This window comes from Pinus tabuliformis, chromosome 3_1 (genome assembly GCF_031772625.1).
Source record: "Pinus tabuliformis cultivar Carrire ecotype Pingquan chromosome 3_1, CPIR1, whole genome shotgun sequence".
NCBI lineage: Eukaryota > Viridiplantae > Streptophyta > Pinopsida > Pinales > Pinaceae > Pinus > Pinus tabuliformis.
In genome coordinates this window covers 271,230,786-271,246,165 of record NC_142301.1, presented here as the reverse complement: position 1 = coordinate 271,246,165, position 15,380 = coordinate 271,230,786, and positions in this window count along the sequence as shown.

Below are 15,380 nucleotides of genomic sequence, written 5' to 3'. Positions count from 1 at the left end.
CTAAACTAGTAATAAAATGGAAAGAACAGTGATGGCATTGATCAATCTTTTTGGAAATTTAAAAACTAGTGAAACAGTAAATGAAATAAACTACTCTACACTACTGAATTCAACTTCTAACTACTGATAAGAAACTAAAAAGAAATTAAGCAAAATGAACTATTCTGCACTGAAAGAAGCTATTCTGCATTAGTAAGAAAATGATAAAGACTGCATTATAAACAAGGTTAGTAAATGTTTATAAACACTGTGAGAAGGAATGGTAAATTATAGTTTAAAATAGAAAAGACAAAATGAAATGAAATGAAACCTCAGTCAACGCAGGGGCCCTCTGCAACTGCTCAGGTTATGCGTACTCAATCAAAACTCCAGGAAACACTTTCAGATATCCATAAAACACACGGTCTTCATATTAAAAACATAGGAAATGAGTTTTCAAAATTATAGAGCAATAGTTTGAACTTAATACATCAGCAAAATTCGAACTGGTTCTGCATTCTTCACACAGGTATTTATAAAGAAATTATACAACTGTTTATGGAGAAAAATAAGCTACAGCCAAAAACACGTAGCAGACAGGCACACAGAATTCTCTTCCTCGGTTGCTGGAGACATAAATCTAAGGTGATGGCTATTGGATTCGGTTGCATAGATGGCTGTTGAAGTCCGTGGCCTCAGGAAGTTGTTTCGGATCCCATCACTGTGAAACGTGTACAAAACAGAGTCTTGTTTGCCTTAGGTCTCTACGTTTGACTTCTCCTTTGACCGGAGTCTTGTACCATCTTCCTTGTCGACTTGGGCTAGGTGAATAGGACACGATCCATGTCATGATGTTTTCCAAGCTTCCCATGTAGTTATTTTCTCCTTCTGACACTTGGAACCTGTTAAAGCATGGAAGTAGCTGCGGAACAGCCGATTAGCTGCAAAATAGGCTGCGTTCCATAGCTAAAAGACAAAAACTTATTCAAATAGCAAAACATAAAAGCATAACATGTAAATCACTAAAATGTTCTCCTTAAGGCAATGTATACTGGTTATTGATGATAGGGATGCATTTTCTTCATGGGAAAACAAAGAAAAGGGAGGAGAAAAGTTGCTAAGGAAATGGCAGTTTTGAGGTTTAACATACCCCCACTGCAAGACTATTGCATGTCCCCATGCAATCAAAATTGTGAACTTCCTCCTCCTACTGCATTTGTTCTGATACTTCAGCCAACACATCCAACTTCCTCTTCTTGCTTTTCTTTGCACCAACTACCATCCTTGGCTTCCTCATGAGAAATCTGTACTTGAGGTTAATAAGTGCCCTGTTCAGCTTCTTATTTTTCTCTTTCAGCTTTTTGTTCTTCTTTTGCCATAATCCCAAGTGTAGCATGGTGTTATCATGAATAGCTCTATCCACCTTATTCTGTTCCTTCAAATTTTCATTTTCTTTTTGGATGTGCATGTTCAGAATTTCTAGCTCATATATCTCTTGTTTGAGAGAGCTAATTAGAGTTTCTTGTGAGGTGGCAGGCTGCTTTGGATTCGCTGAGGTCCCTGGGTCTACTGAGGTACTCTTTTTCTCTAATGACTCAAAGTAGTCATAGACTTGTTGTTGTATTAGATCAATGCCAGGAGAAGTTCTTCTTGGGCTGCCCTCAAAGTTTTGTGGAGGAGCGTTCTGTGGACTTTGTTCATATGGAATACTGTCAGGGGACTGAGTTGGAGTTTCTTCCTCTAAATTTATAAACTGGGCCTCTTTTGATTTCACCTTCTTCACTTTGCCTCGGAGTCTAGAACTCCTCCTCAAGTTTTGGAAGTCTATGGTTTCTTTTTTTGTATCCTTTTTCCTCTTTCCTTTCTCCTTATCTTTCTTGATCTGTTCCCTGATTTTGGTTAGTCTTTCAGAAAGCAGCTATTCATCCTCTTTAGGTGATGAAGGTTTAGGAATATCCCTGTGGATTTCTTCAACCCTTTCTTTCATTTTTCTCCTCTGCTTAGTCTACTTTCTGATCTCTGTTAATTTTTCAGAGATTGGTTCTTCTTCATCATTTTTCTGTGCTAAAGTTTCAAGGGTGTTTTGAATGGTGAGATTGGTCTTCTTTCTCCTACTTCTTTTAACACGACTTCCTTCAGACAAATCTGGAGCATCTTGGAAGAAATTCCTCACCAATAAGTCCTCCCATGTATCCCCTATGCTTCTCAAATGAAATTCAACTAAAATCTTCACTAGTCCATGGTGATATAGAGTGGTTTCTATTGATTCAACTTTCTTTTGAACATTAGTTGCCATTCTTCTTAGACTATTCAAAAGGAAAAAATGGAAGATTGAGGGTTCTATTCTATAGAAAATTCATTAGCAATCTTATATGATAAACATACATAGATCCAAACCTCCCTTCGCATGTAGTAAATTTTTGCAGTATTAACAACATGCTTCTCCATTTGTTTTTAAGTGCAGAAATTGGAATCCCTATTCTAAAAACTGAAACGTCCATACCTGGATTTTTAAGAATGACCTTCCAAGATTCATCATGAAACTCTTTGTTCTTAAACCACATTTCTCCTAACCTTGGGAGTTCTGTTGCTTCAGCTATGAAGGACTCGGTAACTACAAATTTGATGTCACCTATTTCCACTTCCATTCCATCAAATGACTTGGCAAAGTATTTAGTGATTTCCTTATGGTAATCGTTGAATTTTTCAATAAAACACAACCAACCAACCTTTTGTAACATTCCTTGGCAGCGACACCAAAATGTTTCGTCAATTTAGTGTCCTAAATTGCTCTACATAAATTATCAATCCAGGTATCGTAAACTGATGAAGTGTAGTGCACTATATGTGCTAGATGACCCTTCTTACTTCAGTGTTTTTGAGTTTTATGTTGTTTTTGGGGGTTTTGATCCTTTAATCCCTAATGATTTACAATGTACTTAAATCTAACTTCTGTAAAGACTGCTAAGATCCTAAAGAAATGAGAACTAAAAACAGCTTAAGTGAGATTTGGAAGCAAAGTTTAATCAGGAAATGAAAATAGAGTTTCTATTTCTAATCATATCATTATTTCCAGATCCTGAGCTACAAACTATGAAGTAAAATTGCAACTACTGTCTATCAATTATAGAAACAAGACTAAATGAAATACTAAAACTGAAAGTGAAATTGCAACTATCTATTATGGAAACAAAACCAAAATGAAATACTAAAACTGAAAGTGAGATTACAACTAATGCTTAGTCTATTGCAGAAACAAAACTCAATGAAAATCTGAAAGTGAAATTGCAACAAAACTAAATGAAATACTTAGTTACTCTGCCTCTCAATTTTGGAAGACAAACCTCCTTGGGATGAAATTTTGAGGAATTATGTACTTCATTATTCTAAGAGAAGATAAATGCAAAAACACAGAAAAGACTCATTGCATGAATGAAGTATTCAACTACTTAGTTTAAGATGATTTATCAACTAAAAGGGCTTTTTAGAAACGTTCATCTACATCATGAGTCACTAAACTAGTAATAAAATAGCAAAAATAGTAATGGCACTGATCAGTCTATTTGGAAATTTAAAAACTAGTGAAACAGTAAATAAAATAAACTACTCTACACTATTGAATTCAACTTCTAACTACAGATAAGAAACTAGAAAGAAATTAAGCAAAAGGAACTATTCTGCACTGAAAGAAGCTATTCTGTGTTAGTAATAAAATGATAAAGACTGCATTATAAACAAGGTTAGTAAATGGTTATAAATATTGTGAGAAGGAATGGTAAATTTACAGTTTGAAATAGAAAAGACAAAATGAAATGAAATGAAACCTCAGTTAGTGCAGGGGCCCTCTGCAACTGCTAAGGTTATGCGTACTCAATCAAAACTCCAGGAAACACTTTCAGATATCCATAAAACACACGGTCTTCATATTAAAAACACAAGAAATGAGTTTTCAAAATTACAGAGCAGTAGTCTGAACTTAATACATTAGCAAAATTCGAACTAGTTCTACGTTCTTCACACAGGTATTTATAAAGAAATTATACAACTGTTTATGGAGAAAAATAAGCTACAACCAAAAACATGTAGTAGACAGGCACACAAAATTCTCTTCCTCGGTTGCTGGAGACATAAATCTAAGGTGATGGCTGTTGGATTTGGTTGCACAGATGGCTGTTGAAGTCCGTGGCCTCAGGAAGTTGTTTTGGATCCCATCACTGTGAAACGTGTACAAAACAAAGTCCTGTTTGCCTTAGGTCTCTACGTTTGACTTCTCCTTTGACCGGAGTCTTGTAACATCTTCCTTGTCAACCTGGGCTAGGTGAATAGGACACGATCCATGTCACAATGTTTTCCAAGCTACCCATGTAGTTATTTTCTCATTCTGACACCTGGAACCTGTTAAAGCATGGAAGTAGCTGCGGAACAACCAATTAGCTGCAGAATAGGCTGCGTTTCGTAGCTAAAAGACAAAAACTTATTCAAACAACAAAGAATAAAAGCATAACATGTAAATCACTAAAATGTTCTCCTTAAGGCAATGTATACTGGTTATTGATGATAGGGATGCATTTTCTTCATGGAAAAACAAAGTAAAGGGAGGAGAAAAGTTACTAAGGAAAGGGTAGTTTTGAGGCTCAACAGTATCATGCTGAGACACATTATTGAAGAGGTTTGGGGCGACAAAGAAGAAGTATTTTGCTGCTTTGTTGACTTCAAAAAGGCATTTGACACGGTCCCTAGAGATAAGTTGTGGCATAGAATGGAAGAACTTGAAATTCCTTTGCAATCTAGAGCTACTCTCCATAAGTAAGGTTTCCCTTTATCCCCTACCCTTTTTGGTTTATATATTGACAAATTGGAAGAGTGGTTAAATCTGCAAGGTGGGGATGGTGTTCGACTGGGTGAGTTTGTGATAAAGCTTCTTTTATATGCTAGTGATCTTGTATTGAATGTTAAATCGACCCATGGATTACAGATGCACCTATATGCCCTTGAAAATTTTTGTAAAGCAGTGGGGATGCAAGTCAATACCAGTAAGACCAAAATAATGTTTTTCTCTAATGAAAGGAAGCAAAGGCAACATACATTCTTCTTTGAAGGCAACATTCTTGAAGAAGTAAATGAATACAAGTACCTTAGGATCGATTTCAACAACAAGCTTAATTGGGAGTACTGCAGAAAAAAGGAGAATTTTAGGAGGGTAGAAATTATTATATGCACTTCAAAATAGATATAGAGAGGCAGAGTTATGGGATTGGAAAACAATTAAAGTGCTTTTTGGACTCCTAGTTTGTCCAATGATATTATATCGGTGTGAACTGTGGGCTAGCAACATCCCTGTTTCAAAATGGAAACAAATTGAGAAAATCCAAAAACGCCTGATCATGAGCAAGTTCAAAATAGAAAGTTTAGTTCCTATGAGATAATGTTGAGTGTAATAGGAGAAACTCCCATCAAAGAAATTGCTATTGTGCATCTTATAAGGTATCTAAAAAGAATTGAGAAAATGGGAGTAGGTAGATGACCAAAAGTTATCTTCAATGAAGGCGTGAGTGAAAGAAAGAAATCATGGATGAGGCAGAACAACAAATGGATTAAAATATGGAATATTTACCTCAATGCATGTCCCACAAATAGAAAGTATTTAAATAATTTTGTTATGGAGAATTTTCGTAAGCATATATGGGGAAAAGAGTTGGGCAGAGAGAAGAAGTATTATGTTCAGGAATTCAACCCCACTTGTGATCTCCAACAAAAAGAGTACATTGGAGCTAGCATTCCGTGGAGAGCAAAAAATATTATTGTTCAATTAAGAACTAACTGACATCAACTTCGGTGTGAAATGGGACAGTGGAAGAGACCTAAAGAAGCTTGGGAAGAACGAGTGTGTACTTTTTGCACTTCTGAGGTAGTGGATTCAGAAAAGCATTTCATTTTGGAATGTGATTCTTTCAAAGACAACAGGGACAATTATGGTAGTATGTTAGCATCAATTCCTTGGCATTGTCTTTTTAGTGAGGGGATTGTTAGAAGGTTGGGTCAGTTCATCATCAATTTGAGTAAGAAAATGATTGAATTGCAAAAGGCAAAAAACAAGGAGGCTGGTAGTCCTATAGACTATTTTTAGTCTCGTGGATGTTAAAATATAATTCATTCATAAAACAAACTACATTACCTTTTACCAAAACATAGGTGTCTAATAAAAAATATTACGTCTCTCCAAAGACTCTCAATGTGTATTCATGTTCTAGAAAATAATATTTTTCTTAGGGACCCCTGCCATGAATACACCAGTAGTGATAAAGTTTATGTGTGCTACTACGACCATGGGACTATGGCTAAATATGATCTTGAATAATTATGTAAGTCTCATTATTGAATTCATGTTATCAAAAAAGAAACTAGAAACATTGCCAAATTTCCATATACATCTGTAGGCGTGACCATATACATGTATGTGGACATTTTATCCAAGCACCGAGATCACCACGAGGAACCTCATAATTATCAAATTCGATGGCAGTATATATGTACTACTCCGACCATGGGACTATGGCTAAATATGCTCTTGAATAATTAAGTCTCATTGTTAGTCCCTGCCTACGTTAGCGCAGGGACTATAACGTTGGTTGGACGTTGAACTAACATTAAATCTCTTTGACCAACCACCGTATTCCTGTTTTAACCAATGTTTAAACTTAAATATTGAATCAAACAAATTTTTATCCAATGTTTGGGTTTCGACCTCTTATTGCAAGCAAAAGAGTATGATTTTCACAATTCTTGTTAAAACATAGGATAATGAACTTCAAATCTCAAAACAGTTTAGTTTAATGCTAGTTCAGAGCTAGCATTACTTCGAAGTCATTTAATGTTTAAATGAAAAAAAAAAGTAACTCATACACCAAATTTAAAAACCCATACATATCCAAAATTTGAAACTGCCACACTTCCAGTGACAAGCCACCTGCCATTTCTCCTCGTCACCTGTCACCTCTTCTATGCTCCTGCCCCCTCTTCATTCCACCAACCTCCTTCCCCATTCCCCCTCTTCATTCCAACCTCCTTACCCATACCGCTGCCTACAATCCTTTCCCTTGTTTTTTAATCAGTTGGATGAATTAAGAGAGTCTCTTTTCAAGCTCTAACTATGAGTTGATGGATGCAAGTGATATAGTGGACCATCAGATTGGACAACACCCTGAACATGAGCATCATTTATGGGAGGAGGAAGGCCCTGTAATATTCTCCATGAAATATTTACCTGGAACGCCAGGTACCATTAGAGGCCATTGGAGGCCTTGCTCTTCGCATTGGCCAGTTCCTGTTTGTTGTAGCTTCTGTTGTCATCATGGTCATTGGTGATGACTTTATCGATTTCACTTTATCAACTTCACATATTTTTGGTAATTTCTTCATGTCGACTCTATTATGAAAGTGGCTCTAGATTTAAGTATTATTTGAGTAGTAGATAGACCATCATCTGATGGGAATTGACCCTAATTCTACAATCCAATTATATGATATGCAGAATATAACCAAAGGATAGGCTGGTTCATATTTATTTGAATTTTAAATCTAATGGTGGTACTTTTGTAAACTATTTCTACTGTAATGTCATAATTGTGATTTGTTAGAGTTTCTGAACAATTCAACAAATTATTTAGGAAAAACATAAAATTCGAATAGATCACATATTTGCAAAATTTGAAGTTTGTGTGACAAACAGGAACAATATCAAATACATGATACAATACCATGCAACCAACAAAGAAAATTTAAACTATAAAATAGCATCCCTTCAATCGCATGAATAAACTTACAGGAACAAAATATTTCATTAACTTAATTCTCTTTGCACAGTGGAAAGAATACAAAACCACCCACAAGGGACATTCTTGTCTCAACCCATCCTCAAGACTCTCACAATTTGCCTGCATCTTTTAATACATGTTTATGTCTCATTAATTTTACAGTTTCAATAGAAGTAGCCAATTGTTACAAAGCATAACAATTACTGCTAGATTTGTAACCAAAACATGGAGTTGTGACCATCCTAGGGACTGAACTACTGAGATTATTACATCTCTAAATTTGTATTAATTTCTTTTTAGCCTATAGAATTTACTCATTTTACAAGTGCTTTACAAGACTCAGGACAACGAGTCTGTCCTCATCCTAACTTCAGAAATTTCCTCAAAATTCCTTCTTGAACAGGAATTGGTTATCGGTTTGTTTGAAATTGCAGATAGAAATCAAATTCACACTGGGAAACTACATTGGTTTGGTTGAAATTTTGCTGACAGAAATCAAATTCACACTAGAAAACTATACAAGTACCAAAATTCACTTCATGACAATACCATACATATATCTGTATTAAGAGAAAATGATCACTGTGCAAAATTTGCTTCACGACATACATGCATCCCATATATCTGGACTGAGAGAACAGAAACGATCACTGTGCAGACCAACCAAAGATAACGCTTCTAATGTTGTACCCACTCCTTAGGTTTTGGGATTGGGAAGCCCTGCATTTCATGATCCTCGCCTTAATGTTGTTAGTCAAATAATAGTTGCTGAAGTACAAGCTCAGCGTCAGGATGCTCGGGAGATGGAGCTTAGCTGATAGTGGACATAGCACAGATGCAGGCAAAGAGGGATATTGCTATCACTCAGAGAGACACACTGATCCAGGAGAGAGACAACCCCCTGTTGGTTTGAATTTCTTATGAGGCAAGTACTGGGTCGCCCTCAACAACCCCCTAGTGGTTTTACTTTCTTATGAGGAAAGTACTAGGTCATCCTCGTCGTTAACCCAATATGATCTCCTATATGGGCACAGAGGAACAAGGAAGAAGGAACATACTGTGAGTCCTAAGAAGGGCTTAGCCATTAAAAGTGAAGCCTGACCTTACAGTTCACTCAACATCCTATAATTATAGCATGACTTGGAACACTAATAACATTGAGATTAAATGGGTATGGGCACTTATACCTGCAACTGCCTCATCTTTTTATGTTTCCTACTTCCTCCCAATAGATCAGATAGATACTCTAGTGGACCAGTCATCATTCTACACAGGCCCAAACCCTAAAACCCAACATATCTGGACAACTTGAATGAGATTATTAATCTCACTCTTTTACCTCCTCCTGGTGTAAAATCTCAAAAGGTCTGACACGCAATCAAGCCAATTGGTCCATTTCGGTTGGTCATGGTTGGGGTCTTGGCAATTTCCCCCAGGGGCGTGTAAGGTATCAATACTTCTGGTAGGAGTAATGACCATAGGGAATGTTCTGGAGCGCCATAGGTCATTCATGACTGGAGGTAGCCATCCATCTTCTGTCTTTGAATCAAGCGAACAATGATAGATTTTATCGGACTTTGAAGGGGCCTGCGAGGGCCTTAATGTTTGTCGGGTCTTGAAACATTATGCTTGAAATTTGCTTGGTCTTGAAATGTTATGCTTGAAATCTGTGAAATGAGACCAACTTTACCTTCGATTTCATTCTCATCCTCTAGCATTAACAGTCCTGTCGACGGCTGTTGCACTCTTGGCCTTCCTAGATGACCTATTAGGGGTATGGTTCCAAATCAAACGAGAATAAATACAGAAAACTCAGATTTTGGAATTCCAAACATTTTCTAGAACTCTAATATGTAAGAAGAGCACTCAGACAATACGATGTGAGTCGTAGCCACCAATTTATACATTAAATGCTTTAGGTTTGAGTAGGAGATAGCCCTATGCCTTTGTGATAGCGATGTCCAAATCAGTTACGTGAGCAACCAAAGATAGGGAAAATCTATGAGTAAGCATTCTTCAGCCCTAACTACTTCTACAGTTTTCTATGCCGCTGGATATCCATTCCCAGGTCATTGCTATTTCATGTAATTATGTGAAACGAAGAAGAGGTCATTGCTATTTCATGTAATTATGTGAAACGAAGAAGATGGTTAGTCGAAACATCTTTTACTCTGGAGTAGCCATAACTTGTTGCAAACGATCATGTCCGCTGACAACTCTGTTGTATATGTGTCTTCCTAATAAAATGTTTATGCACATATCCAAGATATGGTGTTGCATGGTTTGTTCGGGAACAAATTAAAAAAAAAATTTGAATATATAAATTTAGTTGTTTTAAATATATTTTTAATGTGTTAATTAAGTAGTTAAATCAAACTTGTGATACTAACTGATTTCCACTATTTTTTTTTCAAGTGGGTTCTAGCTCCTCAATTTTGGTAGCAAAATCTGCGATAGTTCTAGGCACTTGGGCTGGAATTATTACTCCGTTACTGAACTATAAAAAGACTTCATAAATCATAGGACATAACTCTAGCCTATGAACACCTGAGCTTGCTGTGTCTCGAAGCAATAGAGCATGTTCATACTCGTCCACTTTTCGGAAATTTATTTTTTTAGGATTCAGATCCGCTGTTGAACTTGAAGCAACAGATTCCACATCCTCCTATTTATCATGAACATCGTTTCTTCCCATAGAGACTAAGAAAAATGATCCAACAACATGTTGTTCCCACCCACACTCAATATCCATGACCGACAATAGTTCTAGGCACTTGGGCTGCGATTTTCTTCCATTCTCATGGCCCGTATGGCTTAACATAGGCAAGTAATAGAGAATCTTCTTCAGACTGCCACCTTTGCCGCTCCTTCATTTGTCCATTTCAGGGGCTCTTCATCCTAATCAACTAAAATTACAATCATAACATCAAACAAAAACTAAGCATATCCATAGCTTGGAGATCTAAACAAAGATTTTCGACAAAGCACACTAGTCCACATATATCTCACAGCTATGGAAGATAAAATCTAAAAGAAATTTGCGATATTTTAGAAAAATTAATTCTAAACCTAAAATGACAGAGAAATTATCTTGCAGAAGATGAGCAAGGGAAAGAAATTTGAAGGTTTTATGGATTTATTGTTTACTTAGCTAAGGTGCATTCTACTCGATAGCTAGAAAGGGAGAACAAGAACTGAAAAGACAATTTCATTACCTCAACACCAACCATGGTCTCCTAGCTAGCTTTACCATCAAAATAGTCAGATAGGTCATTATATCAGTCCAAATAGGCTATGGCTTTGTTTTCCCTTTTCTTCGTATGGGCTCACTGTTTTTTTGTCAATATTTCATAGGAGGATAATCACATATAAGAATAGGTTATATGTTTGTTTTTCGTTTTCCTGGTTTGGGCTCACTGTTCTTTTGTCAATATTTCAGAGGAGGATAATGACATATCAAAATAGGTTATACCTTTGTTTTCCCTTTTCCCAGTGTGGTCTCATTGCTTTTTCATCAATATTTCATAGGAGGATAATGACATATGTCAAATATTCCTTATTTAATGAGCTTTTCGTCGACCGTGTAACATGTTTTTGAGGTCTTTTCTGTACGACGAATAACCATTTCACTACAGAGAGAGGAAAATTTATTTATTTTTTGGGTAAGATGCTTTTCCTTACAATGAATGATAGGCAAGTTTCCAATGGCATGGCCCCAACTTACAATGCATAGAAGATAATGAGCTCAAAATTGTCAAATGAAAATGATGCAAGTTAAGAGGCATGGTTTTACACATATTTAACTAATCACACTTGTCTCCCTCATTGGCCGCCCAAGTTATCACAAAGTCCATTTTGCGCTGGCTACTATCGGCAGGGACTCTCGGCTACATGCCGCCCTTGTTGAATTCATGTTATAAAAAAAACCAGAAACATTCCCAAATTCCCATATACATCCGTGAGCATATACACGTGTGTGGACATTCGATCCAAGCATCGAGAACAACCTCATCATTATCAAATTCGATTGGAAGTATATATATACTATCAACCCACGATGTATGTGGGACATTCTTTTCAGGCTATAAGAAGAGAGAGGCGGTAAGTATATATAATCAACCCACAATGTATTTGGGACATTCTTTTTAGGTTATAAGAAGAGAGATAAGCTTTTTATATATTATTATTATTATTATTATTATTTAATTTTAAGGTCACAGTCAAGCTAGACACCAAATTGGTGTATGAAACCCACCACTTTGTGGGACAAGAGACCCACCTCCTATATATTATTGAATCAACCCACAATGGATGTGGGACATTCTTTTCAGGTTATAAGAAGAGAGAGACAATCTATATATATATATAATCAACCCACGATATACTTGGGACATTCTTTTCAAGTTATAAGAAGAGAGACAAGCTTTTATATATTATTATTATTATTATCTAATTTTAAGGTCATGGCCAAGCTAGACATCAAATTGGTGTATGAGACCCCCTTGTTTGTGGGACAAGGGACCCACCTCTGCACAACGATTTGACTACTTAGTCTACAAAGGCATACATACTCTACCCGTCTCGTTTTGAACCTGTGACCTTTTAAGAGGAAACACATGCTCTTAACCATTAAACCCACTCAAACTATATAAAAGTAAAAAACAAAAAAGTGAGATCCATACACATACACATACACATTCACATATTCAAGTTAAAAGCCCAATACTAGCATCGATTTATTAAATTTAAATGATAAGTATTTTTTTCAAAAGAGCGGTTTTTTTCATGTGCCAAACATTACCAAAGTTCATACGCCTCCATGACCACAAAGTCATATGCATGCAATGTGAGATCTAAAATTGACAAACCATCATAGATACGCTGTTATCATCAAATGAGCAAGCAATCGTAACACTATGTTTCTTGTCCACAAACACGTGCGATACATTGTTTTAAAGTCCAAAAAAGAATATATATATATATATATATATATATATATATATATACACACACGCAGGTGACCAACCTCTGAAAATCTTATGGCAAAGGGCTAGTTGTGAACTTTGGCGATTTTGGGGTGATGTTTGACCCACACTAAATGTGGACAATTGTTGTTCAACATAAAAGGACCTCCACATCGTCACACAAATGGGCAGAGTTAATAATTTATATGAAATATATTATGCTGGTTTCTCAGTCAAAATTACATGGTAGCGTAAGCTATTGTTCAAAATAAAAATCTACAGCTAGCGTTTGCCCTTGTTCTAAAGCCCATAGACCGTCATGAGGACATGTATTGTCAAACGAATTTGGAAAATAGGGTGCTGCATTGACATGGCTTCGTTCTTCAGATAGGTGCAAATGTGTTGTATTTCCTCTGTGGTGGTGGCATGCTCTGAATGCCTTGGCAGCAAGAGCTGTCTTCCTGTGGCACCGGCGTTCCCTGGGTGAGATACGTGGCGCAGGATGTGATCTGCTGAGTGACAGTGTTGCAGTCCATTGCAGCCGAAGCTGGTTGGTGGAGGAAAACCCCCATGCACGCCCAAATGCAAACGCAGATGACTGCGCCACTCATGCTCCATGCCTTGTTCGCGGCCATTGTGATACAATAAGGAAATTAATCGAGAATTGGATGGTTGTGAAAGGGATTTGTGGCGATCTTATTTATAGTGGATGTGGCGATTTGATCCGCACTCGCTGTTTAGGTGAGATCTAGTTAGTCATCGGCATCTGAAAATTTTGAGTGAATAAGTTTGTTTGCACATTTTGGGTTCTAGATCTAATCTTCTGCGGCTAGATCTAGATCTAGGCAGCTAGGTTCTAGATCTAATCTTCTGCGGCTAGATCTAGATCTAATCTTATCTTCTGCTTTATTTCTCTGCGGCTGGGTTCTACGGGCAAGTAAAATATGGCTCCCAGCTTCGCGAAAATAGCTGCTGGCTCATCCGCTTCTGGAGGGCAAGCTCCTGCCCATATCGTTAGTGAAGCCCCAGCTCCCACTGTCCAGGTGGTCCAGGCCTCACTCAATGAGGCTTTGAAGTTTTCCGAAAGTGCCATAATCTGTCGGTTCAATGGTTTTTGGCCGCGGCTGACAGCTCTCCACAATTGGATCTTGGAGGTATGGAAGCCTGTCATTTCTAATGAAATTAATATCTACCCCTGTGCTAGGGGTTTCTTTGTAGTAGATTTTGAAAATCCTGAAAGCAGATAATGTATTCTAGATTCCGGCCCTTGGTTTTGGTTTTGGGAAAAATCAGGGCTATTCATGAAGCCATGGAACCCATCATTTGATCCCTCTACAGCAGTCATAACCTCAGCACCAATTTGGGTGAGATTGCCAAGCCTACCCTTGCATCTCTGGAATCTCTCCTCACTAAAAGCCATTGGAAATGAAATTGGGAAATTTTACTACAGGTGCCCAGAAACAGAGGAAGATGCTAGAACCACCTATGCACGCATCTGTGTGGAAATGGATTTCAGCGCCGGATTCCCAGCTGAAATAAACTTAACAAGTAAACACTATGTGTGGAACCAGAAAATCGATTACAAAAGTGTCCTCTTCAGATGTCGATCTTGCTTTGAGACAGGGCATCTAGCCAAAAATTGCCCAAAAGCCTCCCAGAAAAATTCTGCTAGAAAAAACCACCACAGATCTACATGGTGGGAAGGAGCACAAAAAGAACACTACATTGTCATCAAAGAAGAATACTCTAGAGAAAACTCTGAATCACAAGAAATCGGGCAAGAAAGAAACAACTCTCAAGACAAGCAAGGAGAAAGTCCCGCACAACAAATCAACAGTTATAAGGATTCAAATACTGTGTTGAGTCTTGAAAATGTCATTCATTTCCATTACACTTTCACTATTATGTCCATTATATCACTTCCATTTCACCTCCATTTCACTACTATGTCACCACATTCATCCCACTTTCATTATCATTGGGCCACCTTTATGTTTTTCCAATCTTTATTAATTCTAAGTCTTTTAAGTGAATTTGTGGTTAAAAATTACAAAATAATGTGCATATGCTTATACCTAACAAATGGGTTGAGGTTGTTGACATGTGTAGGTTGAAAGGAGACTTCTAGAAGACCCTTATGTGGCACCCCAAGGCCAAATTCGAATTTGAGTGGAAAGAATCATGGGATCATGAGGATATGTGTCACATCTCCTAATTGTATTGTAACTCTAAAAAGACATGTGTCTTATCAGTTCCTATTTTGATTAGGACTCTAGAGGTAGAGGGAGAGATTCATGGATTCTCATTAATGAGATGGCTCTCATCTTTTTGTATAAATAGGAGATCTCTCTCCTTCATTTGTTAGTCTTTTAGTCCCTAGTTCTTAAGTTTGTAGTTCTTCCTTGATGGCTTTTGAAAGCTTTGGAGAACTTTGTTGTACTTTGTACTTTTGAAGAAATTGAATAAAGCTTTGATGTTCTCAACATGGAAGGAGATGTGAAGTAGATGTCATGAAGCATATTAGAATGTAAGGTAGAGTAGATTTCATTTTGTAAATATTGCTTTGTAGAATGTAAGGTAGAGTAGATTTCATTTTATAAATATTGCTTTGATTTGATTATGT